This window comes from Schistocerca piceifrons, chromosome 5 (assembly GCF_021461385.2).
Source record: "Schistocerca piceifrons isolate TAMUIC-IGC-003096 chromosome 5, iqSchPice1.1, whole genome shotgun sequence".
NCBI lineage: Eukaryota > Metazoa > Arthropoda > Insecta > Orthoptera > Acrididae > Schistocerca > Schistocerca piceifrons.
Window position 1 is genome coordinate 549,483,711 of NC_060142.1, and position 19,657 is coordinate 549,503,367.

At 45.2% G+C, this 19,657-nt stretch overlaps 1 pseudogene; it reads left to right on the forward strand.

The window, feature by feature from the left end:
* The first annotated feature begins 12 nt into the window (after positions 1 to 12).
* LOC124799750 lies at positions 13 to 130 on the forward strand (annotated as a pseudogene).
* The last annotated feature ends 19,527 nt before the right edge of the window (positions 131 to 19,657 follow it).

Consider the following 19,657-nt stretch of genomic DNA (forward strand, 5'->3'; position numbering starts at 1 on the left):
CTCTCTCCCGCCAGCAACGGCCTTGCCACAGTGGATACACTGGTTCCCATCAGATCACCAAAGTTCAGCGCTGTCGGGCATGGCCGGTACTTATATGGGTGACCATCCGGGCCGCCATGCGCTGTTGCCATTTTTCGGGGTGCACTCAGCCCCTTGATGCCAATTGAGGAGCTACTCGACCGAATAGTAGCGGCTCCGGTCACAGAAAACCATCATAACGGAAGAATGGTGTGCTGACCCCACGCCCCTCCTATCCGCATCCTCAGCTGAGGATGACGCGGCGGTCGGATGGTCCCGATGGGCCGCTTGTGACCTGAAGACTGAGTGGTTTGATTCTCTCTCTCCCCCTCCCTCCCCTCCCTTCCCCTCATTTGACTATAACCTGTTGTCGCTTCCACTTTTAACGTGTCACGATGAGTACATTTTTCGTAATAATAACACTAAAACACAGAAAACGTTTTAATGGTTCTTCTTTCCTTCCATAGCGTTTATCGCGTCTATTAAGGGATCTATTAAGGGATCCACTCTTTCAGGATTTGGCAGATTTTATTCTATTATTTAACTTCCTGGCCGTATGCCCTTCCTGCCCCCACGGTCGTCAAGTTAACCTGAGGGAGAGAAATCGTGTGCATTATCTGTGTGTGAATCCTGTAGATCCGTGTTTTCCTAGGAGCAGGAATTCTGCGTCGCGTAGTACGTAATGCGCCCGGCGTACTGCGTCGTCCCCCCTACAGTGACAGAACAGTGAAAGTGTTCCCCGACTAAGCTCAGTGCGTAGTGCGCCGGCGATTTACGTCAGGCGGGACAAGCCAACTGGTTCTGGTCGAGTCCAAGGCGTTGTACGCTGTCCCAGTGAGGCAATTTCTGCAAGTCAAGTGAAATTCGCGCGCAAAATGGCGACAAAGTATGCTATAAAACTACAAGTGCGATTCAATACAGAGAAAGGTATACTGTTAATTGACCCCGGCCGGTGTGGACGAGCGGTTCTAGGCGCTTCAGTCCGGAACCGCGCGGCTGCTACGGTCGCAGGTTCGAATCCGGCCTCGGGCATGGATGTGTGTTATGTCCTTAGGTTAGTTAGGTTTAGGGGTCTAGGGGACTGATGACCTCAGATGTTAAGTCCCATAGTGCTCAGAGCCATTTGAACCATTTGTTAATTGACTCGGCGTCAAAAACGTGCTGCTGGCAGTTTTTCTACGCCGCACATAATTCTGAGGCAAATAATCCTCTTCTTCATCATACGTTATATGTTCAGTTATCGACAAACGCAGGAGTTTCCTTTCCTTTCCTTACACAATGCATCAATATTGTACAGAATATTTGCTCTTTGGCTAAAATAAGGACACTCTTACCGCACAAAGCGTGTGGACTGAGTAGTTGATCCACTTGAGGTTTCATTTTCTGGAAAAACACAAATACGCAAGGTATGTTAAGTTTTGCGTACATATCAGCGTAAAGCGTCGTGTTCCGTGCGCGCGGTTCAAAATTCCTGCTCCTACCAAAATCACCTTTTACTTTGTTCTGTGTTTTATGGTATTTTCACCGTTTGTGTATCATATTCTCTGTGGCAGAATTTAAGTCATAATTTACACAATACGAATTCTAAGTGTTCACTTAGAATTGCTAGTAATTGACTAATCAATAGAATTCTGAACACTGGTCCGCAAACTTCGTTTACTGTTTCTACCTGAGGGCTCCTGTTTGAAACTTATTTCCCATACTACCTTAACTTCTGGAAGTTAAATGTGACACATGGAAATGGATATACAAAGTGTGTTCAAAAAGTAAAACCAGAGTTTTACTTTTGTATGTCATATTAATTTGATCCTTGTGATTTTTGCTGTTGTCCTGGTAAACATGTCTGCAAAGTATCTGTACAATGTTACCGTATGTATGTATGTATTAAACTGGGGACCTAGAAACGACGGTGAGGATTCGTCCCACTATAGTGCTCAGTGGCTCACAACCCCACAACAGGCTACAGTAGTCCAACCACCCCACCGCCGCCTCATACCGAACCCAGGGATATAGTGCGGTTCGGCCGCCAGTGGAACGTCTCATACCAGACGAGTGTAACCCCAAATGTTTGCGTGGTAGAATAATTATGGTACACGCGGTGTTTGTGCAGCAATCGCCGACACAGTGTAACTGAGGTGGAATAAGGGGAACAAGCCCGCATTCGCAGAGGCGGGGACCGGCACGCCTACCCGCTCGGGAAGCAGCGCGTTTAGACCGCGCGGCTAGCCGGGCGGGCATGTCACTGTATTAGACATTTATTGTGTTATCAGCTGTACATACAGTAGTTGGACGAGAAGTGAGGACGCCGCGAGAAATGTATGCTTGAACGTGGATGCGTGTACTAGGTGAGAAGGCAGTCTGCACATTGAGTTGTGTTTGACCACGAAAGGCACCTGCGCAATATCCTCGCAGTCCGAACAGCGTTCTGCGTAGTTGTGAGTGCGTTATGTCGCAACTAAGTACATTCTAAATTGTCGGTGCTCGTACGGTGTGTGCTTCCGTAACAAAGGTAGCTGAACTGGTTGATGTTTCGAGAGGCTCCACATCGAAGATTTATACCGCATACAGGGAAAGCGGAGAAACGTCATCCGCCAAGTCGCAACGCGGACGAAAGTGAGTGCTGAGTGATCGTGATGAAAAGTAAGAGATTGACAGCAACAAAAGTCACTGCAGAACTGAAAGTGATATTCGCGGACATTGCCAGCACTAAAAACACCCTAAGGAAGCTCCATAAGCAGGGAATTACAGGTCGAGCCGGAATTCCAAAACCACTCGTCAATAACGCAAACCCCTTAACAGGGAAACGTTGTACCGATGCTATAAAACCTGGATGGAGCAATGGAGGAAAGTAATTTCGTCGGATGAGTCGCCGGCCGGAGTGGCCTTGCGGTTCTAGGCGCTTCAGTCTGGAACCGCGTGACCGTTACGGTCGCAGGTTCGAATCCTGCCTCGGGCATGGATGTGTGTGATGTCCTTAGGTTAGTTGGGTTTAAGTAGTTCTAAGTTCTAGGGGACTGATGACCACAGATGATAAGTCCCATAGTGCTCAGAGCCATTTTTTCGGATGAGTCTTGTTTCACTCTTTTTCCAACTTGTGGCCCACTTAACGTCAAGTGTACACCGGCTCAAGCCTTACGATGCAGACTTCTCGCAGCCAAGAATAAAACATGGTGGGCATTCGGTGATATCTTGGGCGGCCGTATCATGGTATACCATGAGCCCATGAGCCCCATTGTTACTCTGCAAGGTCGCATTACTGACAAGGTTCAAAATGACTCTGAGAACTATGGGACTTAACATCTGAGGTCATCAGTCCCCTAGAACTTAGAACTACTTAAACCTAACTAACTTAAGGACATCACACACATCCATGCCCGAGGCAGGATTCGAACCTGCGACCGTCGCGGTCCCGCGGTTCCAGACTAAAGCGCCTAGAGCCGCTCGGCCACGCCGGCCGCCTACTGACAAGGGTTATATGACCATTTTGGCTGACCAAGTCCATCCCATGGTACAACCTTTGTTCCCCAATGATGAGGCTGTGTTCCAAGACGACTGAGCTCACGTTCACATCGTCCAGGACCGGTTTTGAGAGCACCAGGATCAACTGTCGCACCTCTCCTGGTCACCACAGGCATCAGAAAACAATAATACACTACTGGCCATTAAAACTGCTACGCCAAGAAGAAATGCAGATGATAAACGGGTATTCATTGGACAAATATATTATACTAGAGCTGACATGTGATTACATTTTCACGCAATTTGGGTGCATAGATCCTGAGAAATCAGTACCCAGAACAATCATCTCTGGCACTAACAACGGCCGTGATACGCCTGGGCATTGAGTCAAACAGAGATTGGATTGCGTGTGCGGGTACAGCTGTCCATGCAGGTTCAACACGATACCACAGTTCATCAAGAGTAGTGACAGGCGTATTGTGACGAGCCAGTTGCTCGGCCACCATTCATCAGACGTTTTCAATTGGTGAGAGATCTGGAGAATGTGCTGGCCAGGGCAACAATCGAACATTTTCTGTATCCAGAAAGGCCCGTACAGGACCTGCAACATGCGCTCGTGCATTATCCTGCTGAAACGTAGGGTTTCGCAGGGATCGAATGAAGGGTAGGGCACGGGTCGTAACACATCTGAAATGTAACTTCCACTGTTCAAAGTGCCGTCAATGCCAACAAGAGGTGACCGAGACGTGTAACCAATGGCACCCCAAACATCACGCCGGGTGATCGCCAGTATGGCGATGAGGAATACACGCTTCCAATGTGCGTTCACCGCGATGACGGCAAACACGGATGCGCCCATCATAATGCCGTAAAAAGAACCTGGATTCATCCGAAAAAAATGACGTTTTGCCATTCGTGCACCCAGGTTCGTCGTTGAGTACACCATCGCAGGCGCTCCTGTCTGTGATGCAGCGTCAAGGGTAACCGCAGCCGTGGTCTCCGAGCTGATAGTCCATGCTGCTGCAAACTTCGTCGAACTGTTCGTGCAGATGGCTGTTGTCTTGCAAACGTCCCCATCTGTTGACTCAGGGATCGAGACGTGGCTGCACGATCCGTTACAGCCATGCGGATAAGATGCCTGTCATCTCGACTGCTAGTGATACGAGGCCGTTGGGATCCAGCACGGCGTTCCGTATTACCCTCCTGTACCCACCGATTCCATATTCGGCTAACTGTCATTGGATCTCGACCAACACGAGCAACAATGTCGCGATACGATAAACCACAATCGCGATAGGCTGCAATCCGACCTTTATCAAAGTCGGAAACGTGGTGGTACGCATTTCTCCTCCTTACATGAGGCATCACAACAACGTTTCACCGGGCAACGCCGGTCAACTGCAGTTTGTGTATAAAAATCGGTTGGAAACTTTCCTCATGTCAGCACGTTGTAGGTGTCGCCACCGGCGCCAACCTTGTGTGAATGCTCTGAAAAGCTAATCATTTGCGTATCACAGTATCTTCTTCCTGTCGGTAAAATTTTGCGTCTGTAACACTTCATCTTCGGGGTGTAGCAATTTTAATGGCCAGTAGCGTATTATGCTATATATATGAAATTAGTAATTGTTCTCGAAAGAACAGATACCCATGATGACCGTGCAGCTTCTCTAGAATAAACGATAATTAACTGAAACCCTCAGCTGCCGACGGGTGTTGTTGATATACCTCGATGGGGACAGCTGAAAATGTGTGCCGCGACTGGGACTCGAACCCGGGATCTCCTGCTTAAATGGCAGACGCTCTATCCATCTGAGCCACCGAGGACACAGATGAATAGTGCGACTGCAGGGACTTACCCCATTACATACGTAATAGCGTGCAAAGCATAAGTACCTGCAGTCGCACTATTCATCTGTGTCCTCGGTGGCTCAGATGGGTAGAGTGTCTACCATTTAAGCAGGAGATCCCGGGTTCGAGTCCCGGTCGGAGTACACATTTTCAGCTGTCCCCATCGAGGTATATCAACAACACCCGTCGGCAGCTGAGGGTTTCAATTAATTATCATATTGTTATGCCTTCGTTATCCATTTCCATCATCGTTTCATGAACTGCACCCATGTTCACTGCACCTTGAACGACTTGAGATAGGACGTTCATATTCACAGGACATGTAGATTAGCATATTCTGCAGAAACGAGCAGCGTTTCTGTCACGTCGGTTCAGCATGTGTCCTGTTGCCCAGTAGGCACAGGGTCCGCCATGGGCCCTGATAACTTGCTCCATGCGTGATGACATCGATGGGCATAAAGCGGGAATGGCGTTCTGTAGTATAACCATCCACGCTCCATTCACCTGGTTCCAAGGTTCATCTGTGGTGGTTGGCACTGGGTCACAGCGGTGCATCCGTCGTCTCGCCATATCCCGCACATTTTCGATTGGCGACAAGTCTGGTGATGTGGCGGGCCAGGACAAAATGCTGACATCCTGTGACACCAAGAAGGTATGTGTTCTTGCAGCAACATGTGGTCGTGCGTTGCCGTGCTAAAAACTGGCGTCTGGCGTGTTGTGCAGATAGTGTCACAGGATGTCATTCACACCGGTCACAGGGCCCTGGACACGCACCACTGTGATTTGTGCTTGTACCCAACAGTACCCCACACCATAAGGCCTTGAGATGGCGCTGCATGTCTTGTGTGAATGCAGTCAATATTATGCTGCTCCCTCTGTCTGCGGCGAACCAAAATGCGGCCATCATTTTCAAACAATCAGAACCTGGATTCATCCAAAAACAGTATTCGATGCCATTCTTGTTCCCAGTGACGTCGTTCCACACACCATTCCCGTCTAGCATGTTTCTGCACATTCGTCAAAGGTAGGCGCAGAAGTGGACGACTCTCACGTAAGGCATGCCGTAATAAACGGCGACGGACTGTCGCCCCTGATAGTGTACGATGTGTTACACTGTTCCACTGTTGCGCCAGAGCAGAGGAGTACGCAGATCTGTCCTGCAATGCCATTCGGATGAGGGGTGGTCTGGGTGTTGCGACTTGAGCCATCTCATCGTCTTCTACGGCATTCCGTGATCCATTCCGCACATACCAGTTCTACTGCCGAAACACTTCGTTCCACACGAGCAGCAGTTTCCCGGATGGATGCATCACTCTCTCTCATGTCAATAACGCGCCGTCTTTCAAACTGATTTGACGATACACTTCGTGCACAAGTCTGCGAGGCATCCTTCTCAAGTCACACCGATCCATTACCTTCGGTTTACAGCGACAACGAGAGCGGCAGGCACATGTTGCCGACAGGTGGTTTTGCGCCGCGATATCGATGTGACCTTGAACCTGCCGGTCTACATGGTTAAACGCTAGTCATTTCTGCAGTACATACTAATGTACATGCCCTGTGAGTATGAACGCTCTGCCTCTTGTCTATCATGATGTTCTGTTTTTTTTTTTTTTTTTTTTTTTTATGAACAACAGGAGTACTCTGCGAAGAACTATGTAAGATATCCTTGAAAACCGTATAGTGCATGTATGTATCCGTTCCGAGACTACTGGAAGCTGTTTCGAATGCCAACGGTTTTCCTACATCGTATTAACCATGGTAATGTGATGCCACTTTGATGTTTCCGTATTTTTGTCCATCACCTGTAGGTTACATGTGTTACATGTGTTTTGGTAGTAGCGCGATTATAATTTTTTTTATAAAATAGGTGAGAAAATTTATAGGAAATTTCTTGTAAGTACGGAATAAACTGCAACAAATTCTTAGAAACTCTGAATATTGCAGTCGGCGAGTCTGCGGCTATTAAAATAAGAGGTTACGAGTGATATAAGTGTTTCTTATAAGGCCGTGAAGACGTTGGCGATAACGAACGCCCAAGACGCCCCGCCACATCTCCAACTGACGAAACCATGGGAAAAGTGAAATAAATGATTGTGACCGATCGTCGAATCACAATCAGAGATGTCGCTGATTATATTAGCATATCAGTTCGCTCATGCCATGACATTTGTTTCATATTTTGGGTACGAAATGTATGACACAAAAACTATTGAATTTCGAACGTAAACAGCGCTAACGCAAATTGCTCAGGAGTCGATAGATGAAGTCAACAACGATGTAGAGCTACTGAAACGTGTCGTAACAAGAATGTGTTTACAAAAATGACATCGAAACTAAGAGACAATCGCTCCAGTTAGAGCATTCTGGGACGTCAAGACTGAAAAAAATGTTTTTTTATTCCAGTCTTTGATCACAATATAAATTCCTTTGACGATGACCGGTTTCAGTCAGTAATGACCATCTTCAGATCTGTTCTATGCCATGTCCTAATGTGATAGAGCCATAATGACATCGTCAAAACATATAAATACACTCAGCATAGCATCGTCACATAGATCTAAAATATAGGCCACAACGTCCACACAGTCATTTTGCAACTCTAGCATCAGATATTCTTTTACATCTGCTTCACAGTTTTCAATGTACTTTTATCAACAGGTTGTAGCAAAACGTAAATGAACTCTAGAGGCATGAAACGCGGCTGCGAACCGGATGTGTCTGTGGCGCCTCCAGTGAAAGTGGGGAGGCCCGGCGCGGTGTGTTCCAGTTGGCTCACAGGCCGGTCCCGCCTTCCGTTCATTCACTGGAGGAAAGGCCGCTGCCACCGCAACCGGTTTGTTTATCGACTGAGGCGGGTCAGGCTGTTGCGTAATAATACGGTGCAGCCGCCTTACCCACTCGCTCGGAGGCTGCTGTTCATTCACGCAGTCCGCTTCCGCTACTGCCAGGGGCGATGGTCCAGTGGAACTTGATTCCAGCGGACTCCCAAGTTTTAAGCATAACCTTTTCAGGCGTCTGTAGGTGACGTAGAAGAAGGTGTTGCAGATGTCTGGGGGGGGGGGGGGGGGGGGAACTAGTGTTCAGAGAGTGCATCCATTGTGTTTTGTACTGCGTACTGTGTAGTGTAATGTCCAAAGCCGATGTGTCAGAGTTCCAAGTGGGTACAACTATCTTCGGACGTACTAGGTTGCGAAGGTGCGAGTATACGGGGAGACACAGGGGAGGGGTGTGTGGTCGGAAGCTCAGGGGGTTTATGACCTCCTCCCACCAAAAATATTTTAAGTAAATTGTTTACACTTTTACACACATAAAATTCCAAATTTTTCCTCATACTCTCGCAGGATAAAGAAGCATGAAAAGTTAAATGGTCTCGAAAATGGCAAGGAGTTCTAGAAATTAAAATCCTTGTTAAACGCAGGATATTTTCCAGCTTGCTGCCTGAGGGCCTGCCCTCGAAGCTAGACTTGTGGCCAGACAACTTGTGGAGAACGTTCCAGGCGGCAAAAGGAGAATATTTACAGGCTAACCGTACCTGTTGTCAAGAGCCGGTCGCTGTGACCATGCGGTTCTAGGCGCTTCAGTCCGGAACCGCGCTGTTGCTACGGTCGCAGGTTCGAATCCTGCTTCGGGCATGGATGTTTGTGATGTCCTAAGATTCTAGTTCTAAGTCTAGGGAACGGATGACCTCAGATGTTAAGTTCCATAGTGCTCAGAGCCATTTGAACCATTTTTCTGTTGTCAAGAACAAATCTGTGGTTCAGCAACTTCTGTTAATCAGTACAATGAAAAACCAGTCAAAAGTTGCAACTTTTACTTTTTTTATTCACTCGATGTCTGGTTTCGGGCCGAGACGCATTTTAAAATCGTCGTAACATGGTAAAAAGTGGTGGCTCTCTGTCCGAAACTAGTCATCGAGTAAATGAAAAAAGTAAAATTTGCTAATTTGGACTGGTTTACATTGTACGAAGCTTACATGGTTCTTTGGAGCACAGGTAGGAACGCAAAACACAGGTAGTTCAGAAAGGTAAGACAGGAAGGGGAAGATCCTCCACTAATGAAAAAAGATATAAATCAGGAAGAATGGTAGCCCTGAAGTAGACGTAGATGACTGAAACAAAAATTTCCATGCTTGCATAGCCAGACTCTACAGTTACGTATTCACAATCGTGGTTCTACGTAAAATACAACGGTGAGAACAAAGAATGGCTTCCTATCTTGTAATTTATGACGTCAAAGTTGACCCAGATTGTTACTGTTACTGTTTGTGACAGTACTTTTACAGGGACAGCATATTTCCCCATTTTTCGTTGTTGGTGTTGGAAGAGAAACTTTGCATCCTGCTGGATCCTATTCTAGCGACAGAGAAACCCATCGGTAAATCTCACTGTGCCAACTACGCCCCTCTCTCCACCCCCACCCCCCTCCCCTTCCTTTGTAGGTGACCTAGATTTGACGTTAGTCCGAACACCGAATCGATATCTACATACATACGCCTCAGGCCACCTTATGATGTTTGGCGGAGGGTACCTTGTACCGCTACTAGTCATTTCCTTTTCTGTTCCACTTACGAATAGGGAGAGGGAAACGACTGTCTATATGCTGCCGTACGTACCCTAATTTCTCTTATCTTCGTGGTATTTGGGCGAAATGTACTTTGGTGGCAGCCGAATCGTTCTGCAGTCAGCCTCAATTGCTAGTTATCTAAATTTTCTCAATACTGGTCCTCGAAAAGAACGCGTGGCCTTCCCTCCACTGATTCCCATTTGATGTTCAAATTTTTGTGATTTCCTAAGGGACCAAACTGCTGAGGTCACCGGTCCCTAGACTTATACACTGCTTAAACTAACTTACACTAAGAACAACACACACGCCCATGCCTGAGGGAGGACTCGAACCTCCGGCGGGTGGGACCGCGCAATTCGCGACGTGGCGCCTCAAACCGCACGGCCACTCCGCGCGGCAATTCCCATTTGCGCTCCCGAAATATCTCCGTAATACCTGCGTGTTGTCCGAACCTACCAGTAAAAAATCTAGCATCCCACTTCTGAATTGCTGCGATGTCTTTTTTTAATCCGATCTGCTTCGTATCCCAAACATTCGAACAGTACTCAACAATGGGTCGAAATAGTGTCCTATATGCAGTCTCCTTCACAGGTGACCACGCCTTCCCAAAATTCTCCAAATATACCAAAGTTGACTATTCGCCGTCCCCATTACAGTTGTTATATGCGCATTCCACTTCATATTGCTTTGAAACGTTACTCCTAGGTATTTAATCGACGTGACTGAGCCAGGCAGCACACTAATAATTCTTTATTCCAACATTATGGATTTGTGTTTCCCACTTATCCACAATAACTTCAATTTTTCTACATTTAGAGCTAGTTGCCAATCATCACACCACCTACAAATTTGATCTAAGTCATCTTGTATCCTCCTACAGTCACTCAACGACTACACCTTCCCAAGCACCACGGCATCATCAGCAGAAACAGCCGCAGGCAGCTGTTGACCCTGTCTGCCAGATCATTCACGTATACAGAAAATAACAGCTGTCCTACCACACTTCCTCGAGGCAATGCTGACGATACACTCGTCTCTGGTGAACACTCGCCCTCAAGGGACACGTACTAGGTTCTATTACTTAAGAAGTCTTTTAGCCGCCCACATACCTAGGAACCTATTCCGTACGCTTCTCCCAATACTACCACCTTTTATGTGTTTCTGAGCGGCACCATGGGGGCAGCGGTTGGCATCTATCCTGCCACCGAGTCTGGTAAATCAGACTGAATCTGGCTGGGTGTTGAGGACCACTCCACTGCCGCTACTGGGAGCGTTGGCTAAGGCCTCTGTTTCTCGCTCCAAAACTCTGATCCACCCAATGACTTTCTCTCGGTTTGCCTAGCACAGGGCGCAACTGAACCGACCAATGGTAGATAGCATGGTTCAGTACCAACTTCGTGAAGGTTAAAGTAGCTTCGTGTACGCCGAGAGGGGGAAGGTTGCTGCCTTCTCTCCGCTTTCTTGAAACTTTTTGACATTTCTCTCCCATCATGTTGGCAACCGCATACAGATAGTCCCTCCAACTGCTGTTTTTGCGAAGTTGGAAGATGGACAGTGTGGCGGAACCGGTTTATAATATTTTGTGACTTTAATTACTTATAAATGATATTTCAGGTAGATCAAAAAAATATAAAACCAGTTACCTGTTGTCAGCGTAACAATTCGTTTGATCTCAAAAATGATTATCCCGGCTAATATTTGTCACTCTGCTAAAGAAATTTCCTCTTGGCGTTGTGTAGAAATGAATGTTGTCTGTAAAGTCGTGTGAGCGGCACTAAATTGCATATCATTTATCAGATTTTACACAACTGTTGCTTAACATGGAAGCACTTTCTCTAGCAAAAGGAACATTTAGTCACAAAATACTACCCGCGCACAACACTGACATATGCCTCCTATTAAAATTTTTCATGTAAATCGTCAGAAATAATTAGGCTTCATAGATCAGCAAATAAGAAATTGATACTACGTAACGTGCTGTGAACACTATTTTTAAAGATTCAATACAACTTGAATTCTGTCTTTTAAAGTAGATTCGAGACCACCAGTGCACATTTATTTCCATTCATTTATTTCTAACAACATTTATGTTTGTTAAAATTCTCGATTCAAAACTGCCGCGGAGATATTGTTGCTAAGTGGCGGTAGACAGGCGAGAGTCAATTTGTCTGTTGTTATTCTCGATTTATGTTATCAAGGTAATATATTTAGATAAAACTCTTTAAGCTTTTTATCTCTATTCTTTAGCATTTAAAATCATTTTCAATGATAAAAACCGACATATTTTTTATACCAGCTACTAGTAAACTCCGCTGTAAGTTACTAGCGCTAATGGCTGAGCTCCTAATTGAGGAGCTGAAAATTAACACTTAAAAACATTAATTAGATTGGATTACAATTGAAATAAATAGAAATTCACGTCTAGACAATAGCGACACTATTTTTCAAATAATAATTAACAATATATATGGTTACAGGTTTTGTCTTTACAGACCTCACACGTCTCACGTCCGAACAGTTCATCCGTTAGCACAGGAAGAACAACTGAACCACAATTATCACAGATAACAAAAAAGATTGTAATTGTCGTTGTCTATGAATGTAATTCTCTGATAATAGTTTTAATACACACAGAAATTAAATTATTACAGAAATTATGAAATAATTATCGTCATTTTTACACGATACAGTCTTTTTATACGTAGTTTCGATAATACTTGTTGAGGTTTGTGCACTTAGTTCATTTTAACATCTCGTGGCTAGAACATAGCGTCGTTGATATTACAACAGGAAGATGGAAATTTCGGTAGAGTTTGGAGAGCCGGCCGCACACAGCTGTGACATGTGCAATGTCGGAACGTGCGGACACTCTATTATTCGAGTTGATCGACGGATCACGAGCAAACACCTCGCTGCTCAGCAGGACGTCTCTGTTGACAGTGTAATGCTCTCGTCCACCAGTTTGGGTACTCAAAGGTGTGTGCCTGATGGGTTCCTCGCCGCTCAACGAAAGACCACAAAGTGCACCGAAGGACCGTCTGTGCGGAATTACTTGTGCTTTACGAGGCTGATCGTAACAGTTCTTTGTCGAGCATCGTCACAGGCGATGAAACACGGGTTCATCATTTCGAACCGGAAACAAAACAGCGATCCACTGAGTGGCACACACCACCTCTCATCCGAAGAAAAAGTTCAGAGTCGAATCCTGAGCCGTGGCGACGGTCACCTGGGGCTCTGAAAGGGTTATTTCGTTTTATGTCCTTTCTTGTTGTGTAACGATCAACCCTGAATTGCATAGTTCTCGAAGTAGCCGAACATAACCATTTACAATCAATGATCGGTTCAGCTGAAGCAGAGGACCCAGCAAAGCTCACACCCTCAGGAAACTGAAGAAACGGCTTCAATGTGTTCATCGTTACAACAATGCAAACGAACCTCTCCTTCTCCATGGCATCGCAAGGCCAACGTCTTGCTGCATCAGTAATCTTCCAATCATCTACGCGGAGTGCTTCCTTCATTGGAGCAAACAGATGGAAGTCAGAAAGTGGATGATCTGGGCTCTAGGATGTACGAGGAAGAATAGTCCAATGAAGCTTTCTGACCTACTCTTTGGTGCACAGAAATTATTTACAAGAAAGATGTGATGAAATTTGCACATATATCTCAACTTAAACCTCCTATGGTTTCATCGATAGTGGCTGATATTGGTGTCAGAAAAGAATTCACGGGCAGCTGATGGCCATCTTGCTTAACGGGAAACATCGTCGTGTCTCCGCTCCTATTATGAAACGTCCCCTTTGAACAATTATACACGACTGTCCTTACCCTGACACACAATATTTTTAGCGCAACGCAATCTGACTTTCAGAAATCCTTACAAAAGAATGGCCCTGACTAACATTAACCTATGCGTTTCACAAATCGCTTACCTCACAAAAATCTTGGTTACTCGAACTACTGCAACACAGCGAGCGCCACTACTGCCAGCTAAATAAAAGATTCAAACTACGGAAGGCACTAACTACTGATAGGCATAGTTAGCAAATGAAAGATATTAATAGAGAACAAACAATGTATTTACCTTAATAGTCATAATATATATAGCAGTTCATGACAAATTACAAAACTCCGCCATCTCTCTCCCCACATCCACCACTGCTGGCGGCTCACCTCAACTGCGCAACGCTACGCGCTGTTCACATCCAGCTGCCGCTGCCCAACACTACAATGGCAGACAACAATGCAAGCTATCCACAGACTGCACACAGCACAGCCAGTGATTTTCATACAGAGCGCTACGTAACGTTTCCAATAAAAAAACCTGAACAGCCTACTTACACTATTTAAAACTCGTCAGGCTATGCGGTATGTCTTTCTGCAAGACGTCAAGTCTGGTACCCAGACGAGTGCTCCAGAGTCAGTAGCATTACATGAACATTCAAAACAGATTTGCATGCGGTAGATTCTTGCTTGAATTTGTCCGTAAAATCGCCCAATGACACCATATTTCTGCTCGCAAACATTACGCCTATGCCGATATATGAATGATGCCTGGGTTCGTCGGAGAATTCATATTACCCTTGATATCTCAGGTTTCCTCGGCACAACTGATTAATAGTGATCCTCAAGCCGTTCTGCTGACGTATTTTTTCCATACTGGGCGCAATACCCTGTTGTTGTTGTTGTGGTCTTCGGTCCTGAGACTGGTTTGATGCAGCTCTCCATGCAACTCTATCCTGTGCAAGCTTCTTCATCTCCCAGTACCTACTGCAGCCTACATCCTTCTGACTCTGCTTAGTGTATTCATCTCTTGGTCTCCCTCTACGATTTTTACCCTCTACCCTGCCCTCCAGTACTAAATTGGTGATCCCTTGATGCCTCAGAACATGTCCTAGCAACCGATCCCATTTTCTAGTCAAGTTGTGCCACAAACTCCTCTTCTCCCCAATTCTATTCAATACCTCCTTTACCGAGCGAGGTGGCGCAGTGGTTAGCACACTGGACTCGCATTCGGGAGGACGACGGTTCAATCCCGTCTCCGGCCATCCTGATTTAGGTTTTCCGTGATTTCCCTAAATCGTTTCAGGCGAATGCCGAGATGGTTCCTTTGAAAGGGCACGGCCGATTTCCTTCCCATTCCTTCCCTAACCCGAGCTTGCGCTCCGTCCCTAATGACCTCGTTGTCGACGGGACGTTAAACACTGACCACCACCACCACCTCCTTATTAGTTATGTGACCTACCCATCTAATCTTCAGCATTCTTCTGTAGCTCCACATTTCGAAAGCTTCTATTCTCTTCTTGTCTAAACTATTTATCGTCCATGTTTCACTTCCATACATGGCTACATTCCATACAAATACTGAAACTTCCTGGCAGATTAAAACTGTGTGCTGGACCGAGACCCGAACTCGGGACCTTGCCTTTCGCGGGCAAGTGCTCTACCAACTGAGCTATCCAAGCAGGGTAGCCCAGTTGGTAGAGCACTTGCCCGCGAAAGGCAAGGTCCTGAGTTCGAGTCTCGGTCCGGCACACAGTTTTAATCTGCATGGAAGTTTCATATCAGCGCACACTCCGCTGAAAAGTGAAAATCTCATTCTGCATACAAATACTTTCAGTAACGACTTCCTGACACTTTTGTCAATACTCGATGTTAACAGATTTCTCTTCTTCAGAAACGCTTTCCTTGCCGTTGCCAGTCTACATTTTATGTCCTCTCTACTTCGACCATCATCAGTTATTTTGCTCCCCAAATAGCAAAACTCCTTAACTACTTGAAGTGTCTCATTTCCTAATCTAATTCCGTCTGCATCACCCGATTTTATTCGACTACATTCCATTATCCTCGTTTTGCTTTTGCTGATGTTCATCTTATACCCTCCTTTCAAGACACTGTCCATTCCGTTCAACTGCTCTTCCAAGTCCTTTGCTGTCTGTGACAGAATTACAATGTCATCGGCGAACCTCAAACTTTTTATTTCTTCTCGCTGGATTTTAATACCTACTCCGAATTTTTCTTTTTTGTTTCCTTTACTGCTTGCTCAATATTCAGATTGAATAGCATCGGGGAGAGGCTACAACCCTGTCTCACTCCCTTCCCAACCACTGCTTCCCTTTCGTGCCCCTCGACCCTTATAACTTGCATCTGGTTTGTGTACAAATTGTAAATAGCCTTTCGCTCCCTGTATTTTACCCTTGCCACCTTCAAAATTTGAGAGTATTCCAGTTAACATTGTCAAAAGCTTTCTCTAAGTCTACAAATGCTAGAAACGTAGGTTTGCCTTTCCTTAATCTTTCTTTTAAGGTAAGTTGAATTCTATTATGATTATCCAAATGGAATGTCCCATGCGTCTAGCTCCAACTACCATTCCGCTTCCAAAGTCTATTAATTCTTGTTGCGAAGCCATAATAACCTCGGAAACCTTTTCACATGAATCTCCTGAGTACAAATAACAGCTCCACCAATGCACTGCTCTTTTATACCTTGTGTAGGCGATACTACCGCCATCTGGACATGCGCATATCGCTATCCCATCACTTTTGTCGCCTCAGTGTGTTTCAACTACCGACCCAGCCGTCATCTCCAGGTGCTTGTTCGTATGGTTGGAGTCCAGGCAGTGAGTACCCGTAACAGCAAAATTCGCAGCACGTGAAGAAGATGCCTGGGTTGGTCGTCGAAATATTGTGCATGAAATGGAAGTAACAACTCCGCAGGGCACCCGAAAGCACACCAGCACTTTATGACACCGTTTGGGAGAACTTTAGACGAAGGATGGTGCAAGCTCGGAACTGCCTGTTATGTTCCCTGGATGCTTTAATTATGCTGAACTGAGTTTTCTGTGTGAGGCTCTTAAATAAAACAGATTAAAGTGATACGGCATTGTTCGCTGGGAAACCATGGAGGGTAGGGTCATCCACATAAAACTATATGTTTTCTTCCTTGGCTCACAGTGGGACCTTCTCCTCGCTAAGAGTAACAGTGCACCTCTCAAGTATGGATGAGTTAGTATCGTGGTAACTAGAATCAGAACGGCAGCAAGAAATTGATCTTCAGGTAGAAGGTCGTTTCTCGTGCTCGACCACAGGATTAAGGAATTTGGAGACCCCTATTCGGCTATTTTGCTTGCTTCTTTGTCTACTGCAACAGTAGATCATTTTCATAGTGGGGAAGGATTCTTGTATAATCCCTATTACGCATTTCTTTTACTGGATTTCAGGTCCACTTGTAGTGCAAAAAAACTGTTTGTTATATAAACCCAAAGAGCCTCATCCTGCTGGGATTCAGTAGTCAAGGAAGCTGTGAAAATACAATTAGCAGACAAACTGCTCATCCGAGTCAAAGGTTTTCCACTCAACAAATCTCGGAAACCCATCATTTGATGTTTGCGCTCACAAAGAAAGTAGTGCTCCGAGTCTTCACAGCCTGGGATTCCAACATATGCTTTCACTAATAATGAACCACATACTTTGTAACCAGTGTGGATTTGCTGATTCTGCGCTTGCTTTATTTACTCTTAGACGCATACTGTTTAATCCGTGATTGACGCTCTTGTTACCAACAGTGTTATGTCCACCAGTTATCTTCACCGCATGCGCGGTTACTGCACAATATTTATCGTGTTAAGTGAGTTAAAAATCGTGCAGGTGACACATCTTTTGTGGCAGTAAGACTGACAGCCGAAACATCAGAACAGGAATTAATATTACACCGAATGCACGCACAAAGATGGTATATTCGATCCGACGGGTAAACTTCAAGAACACACGATTCAAAACCTCTGCGCCGTCGTCAGCGGGTACTCTTTATTCATTTCTGTATGACGTAAACTTGTTTTAAGTAATAATTATTCTAACGAAATTAGACGTAAAAACTGTTTTTGTCTGTTGTTATCGTTGCCTTAATTTTGCTACATTGTTGGATTATGCTCACTACATTACTCAACAATGTACAAAAATAAAGGCAATTTCGTTAGAATAATTATCACTTAAAACATGTTTACTTTGTACAGGGCTAAATAAATGGTACACACTGACGATGACGCAAAGGTGCTGAACATGTTTATTTAAAAAAATAGTTGTATACATTACATGTGCATCTGATAGCCAGTAACTTTGTATGCAAACACAGCTACGTCAAGAGCTACAAAATCAAAATGACGAACAATTCGTGCTGTATCTTTCATGCACCATGTACGTCACACAGCAAGGGGAAACTTAGACGGGCTTTCGCCTAAACGAGCTTGGAAAGTCTTCCAGGAACCACACCCTGACTGGCCGCAACGTATCGACGACGTTGTTCAACTAGCATTATCCTTGTGTTTGCATCTGTTTTCTGTCTAGCATAAGAATATTAAAACTGGAAAGAAATTTTCACTCTGCAGCGGAGTGTGCGCTGATATGAAACATCCTGGCAGATTAAAAGAGTGTCCCGGACCGAGATTCGAACATGCGAGGAAGTTTCAATATTAAAACTAGCAGATTAATTTACCACGGCACGAGAAAACTGAAAAGAATTGGTAATTTTCAGTTAGTAAAATCAGACACTGTTCATCCTAATATCAGTCTCATCCTTTCACCACAGTCAGTCAGCCTTGGAATAAAACAACACTGTATTGTGACGCTGGCAAGCATCCACACAGCTGCGGTGAAGCGTCAGTCTCCCAGAAGTAGGCTGCAACACAGCATTAGCGTCTGCGCCGAATCTCCGATCTCTTTTGGAGGATCTAGTAATAGATGACATGGAGGATGTGAAAATGTTTTATAATCCAAGCTACTGGTTACTCTGGTGGTGCTATAGTGGGCTAAAACGGGTATAATAGCTGCTGTAGTTCGCGTCTTCCGATTGCGTGGATCGATGACGTGCTTCCCTGCTGTGCCGTTCCAGATCGAGCAGACCGGTCGCTGTTTGAGATGTAATTAGCGTCACTTCCCGCCCATTAAGAGTGCCGCCTGAATGACTGATGAGTGTCCACAGGATGGGCGTAATACCATCTGCTTAATCCGGACAGGATTTGTGTGTCGTACTTTGAACGGTGGTGTTGACTGAGTCAGGTGCTTCCGTTTCAGCTCCAAGAGACACGTAGCCATTTCCGCCCTTTCCGAGAACACTGTCACTGTTTGTAATCCACGTCAGAAATAGAGTATATTTTCGAAGTGTCACACCTCAAAGGTATGAACATTGGTAGGAAAAACAAAATCGAAATAATATTTTTAATTTACATTAGTGTAGCCTGCTTTCTGGAACGTGGCCCTATATTTATTTCTCTGTGCATTGTAATTAAAAACAAGCAAACTATTGTCGTTTACAAAAAAACTGGTTCAAATGGCTGTGAGCACTATGGGACTTAACATCTGAGGTCATCAGTCCCATAGAACTTAGAACTACTTAAACCTAACTAACCTAAGGACGTCACACACATCCATGCCCGAGGCACGATTCGAACCTGCGACCGTAGCAGTCGCGCGGTTCCGGATTGAGGCGCCTAGAAGCGCTCGGCCACCGCGGCCGGCTGTCGTTTACAGTAAAAAAGAAAACAGTTTTCATCACATCAAGCACTTCGTAATTTATTGGGCTTAAGAAAAATAGGCTGAAAATGACGCACGAAAGTGAAAAATTTCGTACAAAGAGTAAATTTAGATGGAGCAGCATTTACTTGGACTGAAAACAGAAACGATTTACCGTAACATCCATCAGGTATTTCTAATTTACTGAAAAGCTGATTCACATCATCCATCCTTCCAAAGTCCATATGTTAACTGCCAAAGAT